The sequence below is a fragment of the Topomyia yanbarensis genome, chromosome 2 (genome assembly GCF_030247195.1).
Source record: "Topomyia yanbarensis strain Yona2022 chromosome 2, ASM3024719v1, whole genome shotgun sequence".
NCBI classification, from domain to species: domain Eukaryota; kingdom Metazoa; phylum Arthropoda; class Insecta; order Diptera; family Culicidae; genus Topomyia; species Topomyia yanbarensis.
In genome coordinates, this window is record NC_080671.1 from 229,220,698 (window position 1) to 229,241,512 (window position 20,815).

General features: G+C 38.4%; 1 protein-coding gene across 11 annotated transcripts in view; it reads left to right on the forward strand.

The window, feature by feature from the left end:
• Positions 1–20,815, forward strand: part of LOC131682955 (adipokinetic hormone/corazonin-related peptide receptor variant I-like) — a 1,078,244-nt gene that overhangs the window by 883,499 nt on the left and 173,930 nt on the right. The gene's annotated exons all lie outside the window — the stretch shown is intronic.

Here is a 20,815-nt window from a genome sequence, read left to right on the forward strand (position 1 = left end):
TAGGACTGACATAATTATATCTTCAGTACAGCGGTTTGTTGCATAATTTCAAACAGATATATTTTAAAATTTAAATTAGTATACCTAATCGTTCAATTTGTTGTATACTTTAAAACGCAATTAGAACTGTGTTTTAACTACATAGGGCAGGACAGATACTCTGACTGGATAAACTGGGAAAACAATTTTAAGTCCAGTAACGATTAAGACATGGCTTGAATTTGAATCGAAAAAGAACACCCGCCTAAACTGCTGCTGGGACGGTAAGTTCTGTTTTAAAATTTTCCGTTGTGTACAGTACGAAACAAAAGTGTTTGAAATTAGAAAACAAAAAGTTCTGCTGGGAATGTGATTGTTTCTGATGCAATTACACTCAGGTTTTTTTTATGCAGGGGATACAGGCCGTGCAAATGAAAACCGCCTAAATTTAAAAAAAACGCGTAAATGAAAACCGCGGAAATTTCAAAATTCGCGTAAAAAATACCGCGTAATAAAACCTGAGTGTACTCCCCTATATAAAATACTACGCTGCTGAACAGTGCAATAACTACAGAAGCACGTTGTCAGATGCCTTACTGATAAAAAACATATAACCAAAATATGAAACATATGAAAACCAATAGGCTCTTTACCCTAGGCAGCTACAATGCGCCGTAAACATGGATTAACAAGTTACAATGCACACGCATGCATAAAAATAAATATATTTTATTCAAACGCAACACTCTTAAGCAGCACACACCGTATTGAATTAAATCCAAACCACCCCACCCACCCACTTTGCAAATCATTTTGTGACACCGTGCTGGTACCCGAAAAATTCGCACACGGCCACCGCTGCCGAAAATGCATAGCGTCTACCGCTTATTGTAGTGCCCACACGCTGCAGCCATGATCTTACCCGTTCGACATAAGAACAAAAACTGATTCAAACGGGTACGCGTCACCTCTATTTATAAACTAACCGTATATGGTTTAGTCACATAGGTGCGAGTGTGTGCAAATGCCAACGTTGCCGAAAATCGGTAGCGCTTATTGCATCGCCCGGAGACGATGTTGTTCGTATGAGACAAGAGCAACAACTGATTTAAACGGACATGCGTCGCTTCTATTTATGACTTCTCGTCTTTCATTGAGTCACTAAGCTGCCCTCTTTTGACGGCTGTGTCTGAGAAATCTGCCTCACGAATGGTATTTTTCCCGTTTTTCGTGAACTTTTTAATTTTACCAATTTCCAAAAGTCTACTTTTATTGGGGAGATATTAAATTATTACCAATATTTAAGTTAGGTGTTTCTGAATCGGTTGGTGTATGAATGATTAAAATCCATCTAGTAATATTGGAGTTATAAGCGTGCAAACCTTACATAGTTTCGTTACATGGGAGATAGTTTAGATTTTAGAATGACACCTAGCCCCAGATAGTGGAGTAAGACATTTTTAATGTCAAAATCCGCTCAGGTGCCCAACACCGCCTCTAGGCGGGCAAAGTATTTTACCAAAAAACCTAAACTTCCGAATTATTCCACTAAACCAATTCACATCTACAGTGAAATGCTAGTAACAGGCTACTCAAAAATATTTTTTTAGTTTTTGAAATTTCCTAAAATAGTTAAAATTTGTTTAATGAAGATTACCACTAAACACAAAATAGTTTTTTTCCACGTTTCCCTCGAATTTTCAACTTTGAGATTCAATTGCCTTTGACAGAAAGCTACGAATATTCAAATAATATGTGTGTATGAAAGGTGTGAGCGTTGAGAAGAAATGCTAGTGCGGATGACAACATTCAATCATGTTTTAGTAGTTTTATTTTGATTTTTTTAGAGACCGCCCAGAGGCGGTGTTGGGAACTAGAGGGTTAAAATATACTAAGCAGCCTTTTTTGAACATTGCTTCCGAAGATGTACGTTTCAAATCAGGTGGCAACGAGTTCCAAAACACCACACCCCGCACGAAAAATGTCCCTTCATAATTTGCTGTATTGTGTGTAGGGACTACTAAATTCCCCGTTCTGTTGCTTTGAAAAGAGGTAAGTTTTGCGAAGAGATAGTTTGGCGACCTACGATGAACGATTTTATGCATAAATAAACACGATTTCGTGTGGTATAAATAGACAAAGGGGCATCCAAGTAGACGTAGTAGACGAACGGATGTGCGTCGATTTATGCTATACACATAACGTGCGCAATCGTTGAGAGCTACCTCCAGCTTCGACATTATTGCTACGCTCATGTTCATATGAAGTACATCTCCGAAAATGAAATGCGGTAGAACAAGGGTTTTGAAGAGATTCAATTTGATGTGCTCGGGAAAAACCAAAAGTTGTTGATCTTAGAGTACGCAGACAACCATACACCTTTCCACATTGTACCGCAATAGTTTTATCCCATCCATCCCATCTGAAAAAAGAGTCCAAGATTGCTAGCATGATCAGTGAGCTCGATGCCACTTGCTCGATAATGATTTCAGGTAGTGATGAAGTGTCCCGGCGATTTGCTCCAAAGGAAACAATTTTAGTCTTCGAAATGTTGAGATGTAGTGAGTTTTCCTTGGCCTATCGCACTACAGCATGCAAATCTTCCATCAATAGTGCGAAAAGTTCCGCTAGCGTCATTCCCTGTTGAATGCAGATCAGTTGGACATCATCAGCAAACATCTGGATACAACAGTTCCTTAAAACATCAGGAAGGTCATCAATGTACTTCGAGAAAAGAAACGGCCCAAGAACTGAGCCTTTCGGGACGCCCGAGGTAACTGGTATATTTATTGAAGTCATACCTCTGCACGCTACAAATTGCGTTCTTCCAGCTAAATACGATCGTATCAATTCAACGGCATGTAGATTGAATCCAAAACGCAGGCGAAGCGTTATTACATAAACCATTGATGCGAAATTGTATCAAAAGCTTTTTAGAAATCCAACAGCAAGAGAAGTGCTCTGTTCTTACTGTCCACAGCGATCGCAACGTCATCGTAAACTCTGAGTAAAGCAGTTTTCACACTTTGTCCTTGCGAAAACCAGCTTGTTTGTCCGTGAGCAAGTTGTTGCGATTGAGAAGATCAACAATTTGGGATTTCAATGATTTCTCCATTACTTTTGACAGACCACCTAGAAGGCTTATTGGCCTTAGGTTGTCCAGCGACGTTAAATGTCTTTTCTTCCTCAGCGGTATAACATTTGCTCTTTTCCAGATGCGTGGGAAAGACGACGACAAAATAATTCTATTAAAAATCCATGTGATATGGTTGATGATAAGCGGAGTGATTATTTTCAGGAACCTCCATGGTAGTTGATCTGACCGTACAACATTTGATTTAATTCCAAACATTGCATTAACAACTTCGTATTGCTGAACTTCACAAAATGAAAAAAAGTTTGAATGACCGACTTGATGCACATCACTCAGAGTACCACTATCACTTGTTTGAGCAAAACGTGATGCAAACGTATTATTCACAAAGTCTGGGTCAAAGTCACACTCGTTTTCTCGATTGAGCTTCCCAAACGCTTTTAGCTGTTTTCAAACCAAACTTGTAGAACTTGTGAAGTCGAAGCGCCTATTGCAGTAATCCGATTTTGCTCGTCGAATGCGAGTAGTAACACGATTTCGTAGCGACTTGTAAATCAGCTTCAAATGTTCCTTTTGATCACCATCCCTAGAATTTTTCCAATCTCTGTATGCTATGTCCCTTTCTACAATTTTACTACGAATATCTCCATTAAACTATGCATTGTGATACCTGCGCTGTTTGACAACTCGCAATGGTATAAAATAATCGTGGATATCTTTAACATTTCTATTGAAAAACTCCACCATATGATCCGTTTCAGTTAGAGAGTAAAATTGCTCCCAGGGGATTTGTTCAATTTCTGTACGCAGTGCCTCAGCATCGAAGTTTGAATAGTCGCGATAAGTTCTTGGTTGTTGTAGTCGACGAATGTTAAAATCGAGCCAAGCAAATAATTGGATAATACTGGGGCACTAACTTGGTTGAAAACAAGCACACGATCAGGCTGATTGGTCACAAACAGATCAAGCATCGAACACCCATCGTCGTGCAAAAAGGTAGGTTCTAACCCGATGACCTGCATACAAAAAGTATCAAAAGCTGCATTCAAATTATCACGCCTTCTTCCATTGTGCTTCCAATTCGTGTTCAAATCACCAACTGTGGAGCGTCGCCTATACCACATCAACAGGAACGCGCACATGAACATTTCCTACCACTATAACAGCTAGAACACGACTGCTGGTCAATGAGTAAAGCTACCAGTACACTGTTTGTCATAACGTAAAATATTTGATGAAGCAAAATTTGATCAAATAAACGTGTTTGACAAACAAATTTGACAAGGCCAGTACACGAGATCAACTGTTTAACAAACTTTTTTCATCAAATATTTGCATTGATGCGTTACCGGACGTTACGCCTAATATTGTTTGACAAACATAATAAAACAAGTTTGATGTCAAATATAGTCAAACCGGCGTATACGTCAAACAAATCGCCATGCGAGAAAAATTTTGTGCTGCTTGAACTTCATGAATTTTCAAGAGTGCAAACACATGAAATATTTGTGTTAGTGCAGGGATGCCAAATGATTTTCCAGAAAATTTGTTTTATTTCTATGAATGGTCGAAGCAACTACATCGCACTCCTTTGTTCGTGATTATGCAGAGTGTGATCAAATACAAATTAAATACGCCAAGGTCCCATACAAAAGGGTAATCATTTTATGACTCACCACGCAATCAAATTAATTTGGAAGCGCTGTTCGATCAAAGCATGCTGTTCATATATGATTGAAATTTTCATTTTATTTGTTTTCATTTTATAGAGTACTTGGCAATCTGTAACTGCATTTGTGTGTTCAACGATTTGTTTTCTTCCACCAGTCACAGGTAGAGGAAAACAAATCGAAAATAGCTTTTCGGTCGGATTTTTTTATGATGGAACCTGACCAACCGGTACAGATTTATCCAGCTGCATGGGTACTGTGCCGTTTTGACGTTTGGATTGGGAGGAAAACAAACCACTGCTGGGCTTAAGGGGAGGGCGGTAGTATAAAATTGCGAGATCTTGGTGTGCGTATTTCAAACGTCGATATCTACACATTACGTCTCCTGAATAAGTTTTACAGCGACACAGAGCATTTCAACACCATTATAAATACTTCAGGCGAGCTATTTCGAACGTTTAAATTGGCTGAGTTTTGTATATGTCAGCTGGAGGAAATCAAAACCCCAATTAGTGTGTGTGAAAGGAATTGGATAGAACTCTACAGCGACAATGTCTACTTCAAAAAGGTTTAGGCAGACTTCAATTGAACAAAAAGTGATTAGAACGGGAATTTGAAAAATATTTAATCCTCTTGTATTGTTGGACATGCCGATGCCAAATTACTCCATTGCCTCGCTAGTGCAATCTAACTACATTACATGTTACAAATGCCGCCGAACCCTCATACAGCAGCTAATTATTTCCCAAAGCTGTTTTCAGATTCGACCTAGCGCGGGAGAAGTTGACATCAAGGTAGATCCAGAGTTAGTACACGAGGACGCGGACGATGAGCGATCAGATATCGAAAACGCAGTGGAAGATGCTGATGAATTAAACATTTTCCTTTGGAACCAAAAACCGAAATGCGCATCAAGGGAGATAATGGGAAGATTTACGTTATTAGGGGGTTGGGAGAGGAAAAAGTTGAAATGGGCGGTTTGCACAGCGTTTTCGTCGATTTATAAATCCGGATCGCAAGATGAAACAAAATAGTTTGAAGGGAGAAAAGGGATCTGATGGTTTGCTGCTTCTTTTCTGTAAATTCCAATTATATACTGTTTACTGTTACAGGTGAAAAGCCCTTCAAATGTGTCCCCACTGTTCGAAAACATTCACTCAATCGATAACGCTGAAAATACACTTCAGGTTGCACACCCGGGAAAACTCCGTACGTGTGCGAATACTGCGACCGAGGGTTCACTCAATCCTACAATCTGACGGTGCACCTGCGAACCCAACACAACCAGATAATGGTATAGGACGCGAAGTCGACGTGCACCCCGAGCACAAATGTCGAGTATGTAGCAAGGTCTACCGATCGGCGAAAAGTTTCCGGCTGCACGATAAGTTGCATGCCACCGGGAAACTGTTCGATTGTCGCGATTGTGGTAAAAAGTATAACACATATGTGGCCAAATGCAAGGCTTCTAATACCAACGTGAAGGAAAAGATGTACTCGTGTAAAATCTGAAGCCAAACATTCAAGCATCAGCAAAGCGGGGTGTACCACATGAGCAACAAAAACAAACACAAACGGTTCGACAGAGGTTTTGAGGGATAACTAAAATAAAATAACTTTCTCGTTCCCAAATTGTTAAAACTACTAAGCACAACACCGGGCAACTTGAGCAATTAGTCCTGAGCATGTTTTTGGCAAGTGGTGAGGGTAGTGTACGCGTTTATTGGGTAGTATTTTGCGCACCAACATTAGTAGCGTAAATATCCAGCTCCAGACGCAGGTTCCGTTTGATGGATTCGATGGAATCGCTATCAACAGCCTCTTCATCATCTCGACTTCCATGGGCTCATTCAGTAGTTTATGATAAAATAACAATAGTCAACACAGGATACGGTCCGACCAGGATGTAGAATTCAACTAGATACATTCGACAATAATACCACGCAAGACTGGCAGTATACTCAACTGCTGTATGCTTTTCAAGAGCAGCTGATTCTTGGAGAACTATCGGAAAGGATTAAAAAGAAATGGCATTTGCTTACATTTCAGCATGTATCAAACAATTGAATTCAAATAATTTGTACCTTTCCGAATTATTTGAGGCATGATTTTCCTGGAAAGACAAATACCAACAATATCAAAATAGAGCCGATTTTTTTAACGTGTCAAATGAATTATTTAAAGTCACGTAAACAGAACAATCAATCAGCCGAATTTCAAACCTTAACTTTTTTTCGTTTCGACAACAAATTCTGTCAAAACAAATCAGTTTCTGTGTTTGATCAAATATTTAAAGAGCCAGTACACAGCAGTTCAAATTTATTTCACGAAAGATGTCAAATATTTGACGTTATTACAAACAGTGTACTGGTAGCTTAAGATGCGTGATGTAACTACCATCGTTCGTCTTTCGGGTTAGTGCTCGGACTCGGCTTGCGCGTCGGCTCGTATCTGTCAAAGTGAGCTTTAAGCTCAAGGGGTAGGAAACAGAATGATAGTCCAGGGGAAGGACAACTCATTCGCTAACCCACATCTTCCCCTTTCTCCAAACAAATGATTAAATTAGACATTCGTTTTATTAATAAAAATAGATTACACTTTGTGTACAAAAACCCTATCCGACGGCCACTGGTTCTAGTTCTAGTTGGGGTTTCTTGGACCAGACTCGGTCAGACGGAAACTAATTCGTTTTTTTCGCACAATTACACACCCGAAAAACACTAAATTTCACTAATTTTATTATTGTTGCGCACGACCGAATTTTTGCACCACGCACCCGATTGCGCGTGCGAACACTTAATTACAATTAATACGACTCTCCTCCCTAGCCTGGACTCAAAAAACTTTTATCATATCGTCTGTGTAGACTTTTCTCAGAGAGAGTCTCAGACCTAAACAAAACATTTTTTTCGTCGCTCGCGAGAGTAAATACCCCGGTGGATGAATCATTAGTTCATTATGATTCATACGCGGAAGCCTTTGTTTTCTACAACAGCGTCGCCGCTGTGGTTAACTACACCAATTTTTGTTTAATTAAACAAAGCGTTTACTCGCTGCTGTAAGCATATGGCTTGGAAAGCGCGATTGCATCAGAATATCAGCTTAGCTTAAGGCTATAGCTGGTGAAGTAACCTACTTCCGTGTTGCATCACTTTGCAATTTTCTAGAGATGATTCTGGCCAAACTGTGGGCGCTGCATGCCCCCTTACTTACTGTGCTTGATGTTGCCTCGGAGACACGCATCATCAAGACGATTGCGCAGGTTATTAAAAGAAAAAAGGAATTTGTTAAAAGTCTTTCGCATCCTAATACCTAAGATTGCCATTACATATACGTTTGCTATTCCTATTCACAAAAACCAAAATATTTGCAATTTTTCTTTCATAGTTTTTAACAATATCCTAACTTTATGATGGTCCTGGTGTGCACCCCTGCTGTCCTTCTCGCGGCTCGTCCAATGCTTATACCGGTGTTTTCACCAGTGTGCTGCCTGGCTGCTTCCTCTCGGGTCGATAGTGGTTTTCGGGATTTTGATCTCGGGGCACTTCCTCTGGTCCTGCACCCTCCTAGTGGTATATTGCTTTCATGTTTCGTTTATATTCGCACCAGTCAGAGTTTGGTGTTTCTGACTGTGCCTTCCTTCAGCCTTGCTTCGGGATGTCCAACCACCAGTGTCTAACATAACGGTGGCTCTCTTCCGGTGCAAAGTCGGTTTTGGTAGCTCCGACTGCGTATAGTGCCTCATTATTGGGGCGCCTGACTGGGCTTTTGATTTTCTCCAGTCGTGTCCTCGTTCGGTAATTCACCGCAGTCGGACGTTATGGTAGTTCCGACTGGGGCAGCTTGTGTTTATTGGCCAAGCATCAGTCGAATTGTATTGTGTCGACTGTGCGGCATGCTTCTTGTTTTTATATCATCGGTCAGAGTGTAGTGTTCCGACCGAAGTACTTTATAGTTAATCATATGACCGTAGTCGGGTTGTGATGTCCCGGCTGTGGCCTTTTCGCTCGTGTTTTGGAGTGAGCCGGATATTGACTGTACCGATTCCACTCCCTACGTCTTATTCTCCCTTCTAGTAGCGTATACTCATTCCATGCCGATTTGGCTTCCGTTTCATGTTTTCTTCTGTGGCGCCTCTCAATCGTTCCCGTCACCACCTTCGACTGGTTCCATCCTTATCTAACGCGTTGGGTTTTCTATCAATGCTACCTTAATCCATCCTTGTCGAACGCGTTGGGTAATTCTCGTGATTACCTTCTCCACAGAGCACACACTACTCTGGACTTTTGCTTCCACTTTATACAAAATCTCCTATGTTTAATAGTTATTATTGTTTTTGCCAATATACGTTATTTGGTTATTTGTTCTACGGTTTTGATACTTCAATTGCTATAGATTACTATAGTATTAAAAAAAGAAAATTAATTTTTATCTGTTTCAATTTCCGTTTGTCTTCAGTTATTTACTTTACTCTTTAAAATTTGTCGTATGTAAAATTTCTTTTGTTTATAGTTTATTTTAAAATGAAAACCGACTCGATTTGGCAATCTTCCTAATCTACTCTTGTCGGATATGTATTTCAAGCAAGAACAAGGGTGTTAGTTGTTAGTAATTGCCCCCAATTCCTTCTTTTTCCCAGATGTGTTTTTTTTTCGAGATCTTTTGCTTACTTTGCTCGTTTTAATAATTTCGAGTTCTTTTGCCAGTTGTGCTCGGTTTTTAGTAATATTTTTTGTAATATTGTTTTAGACTCGAGATGGATAATGTATTTTTTGTGTGTTGCTCGAGGTGTGTTTTTTTTGTAATTGTATTCTTTTCATAATAATTTTTTCATAATATAATTTTTTATCATAGTATTTTTTTTCAAAATGTTTTGTGTCGACAACATTTGTCGAAGCGAGGTAAGTATTTACGGAATACTTGGTTGTCTTCCTTCCTGTCTATTGTAGTTTCGTGTATGTTGCTTCGACATCTCCCCCTATCCAATTGAAATTGACCCAGGAGAGTTTCTGTAAATAAAGACTTAGATTCCTGAAAATAGATACATGGTATTGCTAACCATGCGGTTATGAAAGAAAAATACCCTGAAATCTTACTTACCATAATGAACTATACCTATCCTAGAGAGTACCTGAAAATTACAATTGCCAAGGTGGACTGATGTGTAACTTGTGAAACCAAATCGAAATTCTTCTATTAACATTTAGAAAGATAGAAAAAAAAACTAACGCACTTTAGCTGATTTGCGACTCTTGTGAAATTAAAAATGAAATTATTCTGCAGTGTCTGTTTCTAATGCAATTTGTTGATAACTTTCTTGTTTTGGCATGTTTGCCCTTTTCATAAAATATTTCCCATCTGGGCGTTTTCTCGTCATTTGTTTAACTGCATTTTATTATATTCATTTATGTTTTAACCAGTATCTTGAACGGATTCATGTCACGCCTCTTTGGTAAAATGTAATCTTCTGAGGGTGTTCGCTATACATCTCTTTATAAATTGTTTAATAAAAATTTTCTACTCCCACGTTTTTCGTAATGCTTTCATCACCTATAGTTATAGTATCCATTAACACTTTTCTGATTACTAAACCTTTTTCATTAATTCAACTTATAAGATCACCTAACATTGGGCTGATCTGATTCTTTTCTTTGTATTTGTCTCGTATTCCTGCACTTCACCCTTTTCGCCCTTACTTAATTCGGTCTCGTTTGTCAACCTTTTCGTCCTATCTGAAATTTAAACACTCGTTCATACGCCATTCATTTATCATACATACTGGCGTCTGTTTCCTTATGTACCGTTCACCTTTTTCACTCCCGGGGTCAGACTTCCCCTTGCTCATTCATTCTTGTGTTCCCATCTCGATACTTCGGCATTGTTAACTCCGGAGTTTCAAATCGTAGTACACCAAATTCTTTTTTGCACGGGGGATGCGTTCTGTGCAAAAAACCGTGTGAAAAAATCCGTGTTATTTCGAGAAACCGTGTAAAAAAAAATCCGCGCTATTTCGAGAAAGCGTGAAAAAAATCCGTGTTATTTTGAGAAACCGTGTAAAAAAATCCGTGCTATTTTGAGAAACCGTATAAAAAAATCTGAAATTTTTGTTTAATTAACAGCTATTTTCTTATGGTATTTAACAATGAATACTGTTGGACATTTTAAATGCACAAGGGGGCTGTCAATGTGCCCAGTAGATTTGCGGTTTTGTAACATTTTTTGAAAGAAGAAAGCTAGACCTTTCGAACAGTATGCGGTCATATACAGTTTGGTAAGAAACATTGTTCGATTCTGGGACAACAATATCAAAATTGTATTTTTTTGGTTATCTTTTCATTAAAAGAAAGTAAAAAAAAATCATTTTGATGCAAAGACTCTTACGCAATTGAAATGTCAGAAATTGTCAATTTTCAACGTCCTATTGATTGGTTTTACTTAATTAAATACTCTTTCCTGAAAAGAGGCAGCATTTGCCATTTTGCAATGTTGACATTTGCCATTTTGCAATGTTTGATTAAAAATTCTTTCCTGAAAAGTTGAAAAATTCGCTATATTACACTTAGCGAATCTAGTTTTTTTTAACGACTGCAACCTATGCCTTGGTGGATATCGGTCCGTCCCACGAGGCAAACTTTGCAAAATCGTACGAAATTGCGACTATCTGCCAATTAAACACCGATCTTCAGGAGGACGAGAATGTTTTGTGCATGTGTGTCTCAAAAAGTGTGATGTCCTCTAATTTGTCTACTTCTAAAAAATATTCTCCAGCCAGTGCGTTTGAGTCGTCTATATCTATAATAAACCAATTTAGAATTAGAACCGCCTTTTGTCTTGTTCCTATTCTTTTCTTTCGTCTCATAGGTCTGAAGCGGATCAATCGACTATTAATAAATATGATAAAAGATGCCAGCAGTATTGGCCCTTATTCGCAAATACTTTATTCACTACAACTGTGCTATATTTCTTCTCGATCTTATAACAGAATTTGAAAATCTCTGTTCTAAATAGTCGATATTGGTAGTTGTTATGATGTACAATACATTAGGAAAATATGCTAGAGTAGTGACAATATTTTTCAGTTCCACAGATACAATCTCCCTTTATTGGATACTTCAGAGTTATTCGCATCTGCTCTCGGAGACCACCAATCCTCCAAACACATTTCAACCACTGAGCATTCAACTCGAGCATATCACACCGAGGAAGCGATTTGTTATTTCCAAGAACCAAAGCTCGAGTGAAACAATCAACATTCTCGTAGGTGCCAGTCCTGCACATCTTCTTGGAGGGGGTGGGCGTAGCGTATTGGTAAATCGATTGCCTTATACGCAGCGCACCTGGGTTCGAGTCCCGACCCCGCACATAGGGTTAGAAATTTTTCATAAGAGAGTTTTCTAACCCGAAGAGGCGAATGACCTTAAGGTTAAAACCTCTATAATCGAAATAAAAAAAAATCTTCTTGGAACCAGCTAACATATCCAAACTCGACAGCTAGCAGAAGTCACATATATCTTCACCCAAGCGAAGTGATCAATTCACTTGTAAGTAGGACCACTCATCCACAAACCAGTCATGAACACATCCGTACCAACGAGAATGGATCATACCAGACGAAGGCCACAGGTCCAGCACCAACTTGTCCCATCTCAGTAAAAAAATAGGCTTGTGCCTGTCCCTAACTCTTTGAAAGTTCTATTTAATCGGAGATCACTAATTGGTTGATAAAAAGAAACATCAGTCGTTATCTACTCAGACCAAACAATACGTATTGCGTATCCCTGCATATTAAAATCTCCGCTATCAGTTTCTAGCTTATCAAACTGAACAAGCAAAATTAATATACTTTGTGTAGTGGCACTACCCGGGGGAACTTGGCCATATACCAATTGCTCCATTGCCAATGCGATGTGATATATGAACCGGAATATTATTTGATGATATCTAAAAAGGATACAATCCTATAAAAACCATTGCCCAACATTATTGATTTTCAACTACCATAACTTGAATTTTGAATAACAACTCATTTCCTAAAATTGAAAAATACGCGATTTTTACACATTGATCATCCCGATCCGATTTTTACACACAGATCATCCCCATTTGCATTGCAAATATCCAATGCCATTTATTTTCAGCTGCCGTTACTAAATGCCTATTAAAAATATTTTCTTTGCACGGTTTTCGAAATAACACGGATTTTTTTTGCACGGTTTCTCGAAATAACACGGATTTTTTTGTAAAGTTTCTCAAAATAACACGGATTTTTTTTGCACGGTTTCTCAAAATAACACGGATTTTTATTGAACGGTGTCTCGAAATAACAAGGATTTTTTTACACGGTTTCTCGAAATAGCACGGGGGATTTTTTTGCACGGTTTTTTTTTCACGGGATGATCAAATCATTAAACTGGTATATCGAAATACGTATTTTATACATAAAAATCGTGTTATTTCGCAAAACCGTGCAAAAAAGTCGTGCAAAAAAACCGTGCAAAAAAGTGCGTGCAAAAACAGAATCCGGTGTATAGCTTACACGATCCGATTTAGAAAATACGTGAGACCCTCCTATAATTTTGGCTCTTGCTCTGGTCCTTTGATTCTGGCTTTTGGCTTTACTTTTATTTTGGCTCTGGTTCACTGACTCAGGCCTTCTTCTATGTTCATACTAAAATCTTTTTTATACAATTGTGCTCAGCTCAGGTCCTTTTGACTCTGGCTCTTCTTATATTTTCCTTTTATGACATTGTGTTCGGCTCAGGTTCTTTGACTCTGGCCCTTCTGTTTTTTTCCTTAGTTTGGTTCAGGTTTCTCGGACTCTGACCATCTCTTGTATTCGATTTTATTATCAGTGTTTTGCAACCATCATTCTGATTGCCCTTTTTTCATGTATTCAATTTATATTACTTTTATTCGCAACCTTCCTCTTTCGATTGCATCTTTATCATGTGTCACACTTGCAAACAACCTTGCGAAATTTATTATGTCCCATATTTTATACGACAGTCTTCGTGACTCGTTAATAAAAAAATCCCACTTTCTGGCTTTATATTTTCTACCACTTTAAATTGCTTTTTATCGACACTGCTTATTTTATTTTAAACTTTTCATTTTTTTCTGACATAAACCTTTTTTTAACTAAACATTATGCCCTCGTATTATATTTTGCCCTTCATTTTGCATTCCATTCTTTATTTGTTTTTCGATGTGTTGTTTGTATACATATTTATTCATTGTTCCTATTTCAGTATACACAATGCTGACTAGTATATACATATTGATTTAATAGCTACTTGTGTTTATATTTAGAATAGTTTCATAAGGTGAATATGTACATATGTAGTTACAACTATGTACATTATTTTTTTTATTAGGACTCAGTCTATATAACTTTTTAATCGGTTGACATGTACTTTCTCAAGTCTATTTCCGTTTTTAATTACGGCTGTTTGCTCACTTGGCAGTTCGACCACTTCGTATGGTCCTCTCCATAGATTTTGCAATTTCTTTCCTACACCCATAGGGGTTGCGTGTACTAGTACTAAATCCCCCCACATAGGTGTCCATTCATTCGTTGATTTGTCATAGAGTTGTTTTCTTTTTGCTTTGACAGAATTAGATTTTCCTTTGCCGTTGCGTGCATTTTGGCGAAGCATTTTCTAATCTCGCCCGCATAGCTGTCATGATAAATTTCCCGGTCTTTTCGTTCATAAATTGACGTGGGAAGTGTAGCCTTTCGCCCGAACATCAATTCGTAAGGTGTAAATCCGGTCGATGAGTTCGTTGTAGTGTTGTACTCGAATGTGAAGAATGAGAGTAATTGGTCCCAAGTGCCGTGTTCTCCACTTATGTACTGCCTTAAGTAAATTTTTAGTTCCCTGTTGGCTCTCTCTACTAAGTTTGCCTGCGGGTGATACGCACTGGTAGTTATCTTCTTTATCTTTAGAATTTTGCATACATTCTTCATTAGAGAGCTAACGAAGTTTGTGCCGTTATCTGTAACTAGCTCCTGTGGGGTACCAAATTTACAGATCACATGTTCTACGAAAGTCCGCGCTACTGTTTCGCTTTCTTGATTGGTGCTACGATTAGGTATCTGGTGAGGTCATCCTGCACCACCAACCCATATTTGTTTCCCCAGTTTGATTCGGGTAGGACAACTATATCCATATATAATTTTTCCAGCGGTTCCGTTACCGTTGTAGTAATTTTCATTGGAATCCTATTCCCCTTGTGGATTTTGTTTTTCTGGCATGATTCACATTGTCATACGTAATTTTCTACGTCTCTGAGCATGTTATTCTACTGGAATAGATTCTTAATCCTGCGAAGCATGCGTTTCGCTCCCACGTGTCCTCCTAGAGGGGCATCGTGGAATTCCAGTAGGATTGTTTCTACTTCCTCTCTTTTTACTGCAATGCGTTCGCAATCCGCATTGTACAGCGTACATTGCTTTCTGCCTTTCCATGCCGCGAATTGCAGTATTTGGATCGCCTCATATTGTCTAATTTTTCTGAATGAAACAACCTGTATGGTACTTGCGTTAGGCATTTTGCTGATCAATGTGGCAAAGCCGCGCATGACAATGCCGAAGAAGACTTTGCTGTCTAACAACGTGTTAGCATTTTCTGGCATTATGATGCCGAATAGTTTTTTTCTCTGCAACAGAAAGAATGTTGTCTTGCACATAATCTTTCAGTCCATGCGGCAAGTCGCGGATTTTAGAAATTTTAGTGTATGACGTTCTGCTATTCAATATAACAAAATCGGCGTCATATGTTCCTTCGGTGTCAGTTACCGACGCAAAACTGAGGATTTCGGTGGGGATTGAATTGGATGCTATTGCTTACTCGAATTCCTCATATTTTCCATTTATGTTGATATTTTCCTCCGAGTCGCTTGAGCTCTCTTCGTTGCTTATATCAATGACGTCCAGATCATCACTGTCGGCTTGATTGTTTTACGCGGTTTCGGCGTCTTTTCTACGCTTCTGCGCTCCTGTCAATACTAACACCGGGACAGTGGATTCTTTGTTTTCGTCATCCATCTCATTGTTTTGTGGTAGGCTAGATAGAAAATCCGCAAACACATACTCTCTTCCTTGCTTATATCGGATGTCATACTCAAGGCCTTGTAGCTTGAGCCGTAATCTCGTAAGTGATGAAGAAATTTTTTTTTAAATGCCAGATTGAAATTAGTGGACGATGGTCCGTATACATTATGATCCGTTGTCCAAATATATAGTGCTTAAAGTATTCTACTGCCCATACAATAGCGAGTAATTCTTTCTCAATCGTGTGGTAGCGCCTCTCGGCACCGACCAGTCCTCTACTTGCATATGCAATTGGGTGATCTGTTGACTTTTCGTCGGAGAGCACAGCGCCTATTGCAAAGCCACTTAAGAAGTTAAGTGTAATCTTAATTCGTTGAATGCGTTTTCACATTCCGGACTCCACACAAACTTCGCTTCCTTTTTAAATAAATCATTTAGAGGTTTCCTCTTTGCGGCAATGTCTCGAATGAAGTTGCCATAAAAATGTACGGTTCCAAGAAAGGATCTAATTTCCTTCACCGTTTTTGGTCTTTTCATGTTCTTGATTGCCTCCACATTGTCTCCATTGGGGCGAATTTCGTCCTTCGAGATAACATGTCCAAGATACTGCAATCTCTCCATGAGAAGATGACATTTCCCAGGCTCCAATTTGAGGTTATGCTCCCTCAAGGCTTTCAAAACTCTTTCCAAGTTTTCGTTGTATTCCTTTACTGTTCGACCGAACACAATGACATCGTCCAAATATACGAAGGCTTTGATACCCTTTAAACCATATAAAATTGTATTCATTAGTTTCTGGAATGTTGCTGGGCTATTTTTAAGTCCCATTGGCATTCTAGTGAATTCAAAATGACCTCTGTGGGTCATTCTCCCGTCTTAGCGGCATCCCGTGGGTGAATTGGCACCTGATAAAATCCGGATTTCAAATCCAAAGAGGAGAAATAACAACTATCTCCCACACTGGTTTGTAATCGTGTTTAGAGCACGAAAGTCTACTACGATTTGATACTTTTTATTACCATTAGCGTCCGGTTTCTTCGGCACACAAAGGACCGGGGCATTGGAGGGGCTTCTACTAGGTTTGATGATGCCTTGTTTCTCCATTTCTTCGATTTGTTCATCGATTTGGGTCTTTGTCGACTCCGAAAATCGGTATTGTCTCATGTTGATGGGGATATTAGTTGACGTTTCTATTTCATGTATAGCGATATTCGTATGTGATAGCTTATGGCCGTTTAAAAAGAACACGTCATTATAATTTTCAACCATGTTTCTGACTGGTTGAAACATGTCTTCCGTTAAATGGCTAAGGTCTAACTCGCTAGTTAAACCTTTCACTCTATCCTGTCCGAATAAAGGTCTGAACTTAGCATTTTCCATGAAATCGAAATCCTTTCGTAATTCGAGATCAATTTCATTATAGTTTGAATATTCCTCGGTTGTCTTTTTAAACCCATTTTTGTTGTGGGTCTTTTCCGCGGTATTATTGTTTTTAATCGGTGAAATCGTGGCAACATCGTTAAGTTCTTTTGTGTAGATCATATATCGTTGTGTGCCAGATGTACTTTCCTCTGCGAATACATCTTCCGCGAAGAAAGTCCCATTTTTACCTGGGCCTTCGCTCGGGAAAAAACTGTCCAGCGAGTATAGCTCGAACTTTGGACTAAATTTTATTGGGTCTTGCTGGATTGTTATAGTACCAGCGACATTATTTATCATAACAACATATTGGTTTATGATGTCCGCCCCCAAAATCCCTTCTAACATCAAGTCTTTCACCACATCAAATTTGGCTGGAAAGGCTCTCCCTGCTACCCAAAAAGTAATCTCTACCGTACCGTAACTAGTTTTGGGTACATTTGCCACTTCTGTATATCTGATCGTTTCCGATCTATCAATTTTGGATGCTCCTATACTTTCAGCAATGCACAGTGGTCCAGATCGCTAATTTAGGAGGAATTTTTACTTTCTGACAAACCTGTATAATTTAGCCGTATCATGTCTTAGGATGAATTTGTGTACTTTAGAAGATGCTTCTTTTTATTGGAATAGTTATTAGGGTGGTTCTAATTTATCTAAAATACGAAAATAAACTTTTTACTGATGAAAGATAGAGCTCCACAGTCTTCCACAAAGTTGTAAAGTAACTTATTTTGAATAAATTTGTTGAACATATTAAAGCTCTATCTCTTTTAGTTTTTGTTATACAAGAAATTTAAAAAAAAAAGATTAGGGTGTTCCTGAAAAAAACGTTTTTTTAGTATAACTTTCGTATCTTTTACTTTTTGTTAACACAACCTTTGAACAGCTTATTGAAAACTTCAAGCCGAGTATTTTTCTCCAAGACACCGAAGGTCTAACTTTTTTCTTTAAAAAGTTATGGACACTTTTCGTTAAAAAATAGCCTTTTTCAAGGCTCAATATCGCTGATGCGGGCACCTAAAATTGAATTCTGTTTCCACCACATGAAAGACCATACTTATTAGTATATTTGAGCAAAAATTGGCGAATACGATATTTTTTTAAAATTTGCAATTTAGATTTAAAGTTTGTAGTTTTGCAGGTTCAACGCATTAAAGCATTTACACACATATCGTTGTATTATGAAAAAAGCCACTTTCAAATATCATTCTCTCATCGCAGCAAGCTTTGCATAAGTGAAACGACTGTCAAAAAAGGTTTCTGATTTTATTCGTTTTAAATAAAACTAGTAAATATGGATAGTAGTTGAAGAGAGTTGGCGAATTTGCTTATTGCTGGTAAAAAGACAGATGAACTGCTTAAGTTCATTACAAGTAGTAATCCAAATGTAAAATTGAGACTTGTTAATGTTCGAAAGAAATTTTATATTTTGTTAAAACAACCTTTGAAGAGCTTTTAGAAAACTTCAATCCACGTTTTTTCATAACTCTGAAAGTCTAACTTTATACTGTCAAAAGTTATGGAAACTTTTCGCTCATAAATAGCCCTTTTTCAAATGTCATTATCTCTGATTGGGGCTAATAAAAGTAAGTTCGGATTGAACCATTGAAAAGAACATACTTTTAAGTATATTTGAGCAAAAATTGGAAAATATTATTTTTTTTAAGCATGTAATTTTAAATTTACTAACCAAAGTTTTAAATTTTATCGCATAGCGACATAAAAGAAATTGCCTAAAGCCTTTGTATTTCCTTTTCTGTTTTGCTTACATATCAACAATACAGAATGTGTTCATTAAAAATAATTTGGCTATGACAACAATTTATGATTTATATAAGGAGAATTTATTCAATGCCAATTAATTCAAAAGTAGATGCATTGCATTTTCAGGTATATCCAGCGGTGCTCGTTGAATTCGACGTTTACATTTAAGAGAAATTATAGGATCTGATGAAACAAGAAGTCTCTTGAAAACGTCATCAAGATTGACGAGTCGATCGAATTTGCGTGCGTGGAATTCTCGGAATCTGCGAATACTTTTATTCCTGGTTTCTTGAACTTCTTCACTGCACATACCTACTGGCAGCATGTTATGTTGAATAATGCTTCCTCCATGGACCAGGAGTTTATGCACGGTTGGTGAGAGAGCGTACCAACCATACAGGCGTACATAAAGCAATCGTGTATCTTTGGCGTAACTCCGGTAAGCATCCGCGTTAATTCCCAATTTGCTGTTGATGATTGTTAATAGCACATACATACGTTCTAGCAACATTTCGTCCAACCCGGTTTCTTCTGCAACGACATCTCGGTTTCTGAAAAATTTTCGAGCTGTGTTACCATCGTTAGAATTTCCGCCACCTGGCAAAGGTTCGCTAATACGAAGACCTAAACGGTCACGTAACGCTTGTCGAATTTTTATTTGTCGTTCCTTAAGCTCGCTGGTATTTTTGCCTACGCGCCAACGCGGTTTTGCTAGAGCTAAACGGTAAGCAATATTCAATAGTAACTCCATTGCTCGTATTAATGCATGTAAAGGTGAAAAAACATATAAACTATCCGGTGGATCGCTGGCTTCCAGTAAAGGATCATTCAATCGCTTTCCGGAGCGTTTGCATATATAACACGCTTGAGACGGTGTGCCTGTTACGTCATTCACTACCTTCGTATCAACCATGGAAAATATGAAGCTTGAACTAATCGGAATCTTGCGCATATTAACATTTACTATAGTCGGGACTAATTCATCGATTTGCTTGTTCATCGCGGCAACTTCATCCTTTGTTAGTTCAGGATTTTCCTTCTTGAAAATTAATTTTACTGGTCGGCACAGGGATACTGAAGATGGAAAATCATTATTCCAAAGAATGCAATCTCTTGACTCATCTTTCCGGCGACTAACTACACGTAAAGGTACTATAGATAGAGCAAATATATGCGAATCGTTATACTCGAATAGTTCTCCATTTTCATCTTCGTCAACGCACATTTGCTTGTATCTATGTTCAAGTGGAAAAGAGACTGTCAGTCAAAGTTTAGAAGAAAAATAATGTTGCCTACCGGGAATGGTTGCTGCTTCCATCGCAGCCCCACTTAAAGATAACAAACGTATTATCCTCAGGATGCAGTGGTAGAACTCCAATATTCAGAAACGAGATGAGTCGTTCCACGGTATGGTTAACAAGAGCTTGAAGGGGAACATACGCACAAGAAGGCTGAACAGAAATTCCTGAAAAAAATTGTTGATTCAGGGACGAATCTTTGAGAATAGTACATACCGATCAGATAGCATAGTTTCTTTTCTTCTACTATTTTATTATACGCGGGATAAATGTCCAAACCCTTCTGCATAACTGAGCTGCGTATGTTTTGGTACTGCGCCTTAGAAAAATCATTTTCACAAATAAATCTAAGTGCCTCCTCCGCAGTAAACGCTTCTGCAATCGGGACAGCCATAGATCCTAAATTCTCTACGGTAGATCTGACGGGACTTTTCGACAATCGTTCGATTTGTCTGCCAACTAAACGGAAACCAGTAGAATTAGCGTTGACGGCTGACGCTAAACCAAGTTCTTCCGTGGAATACTTATCGCGCAA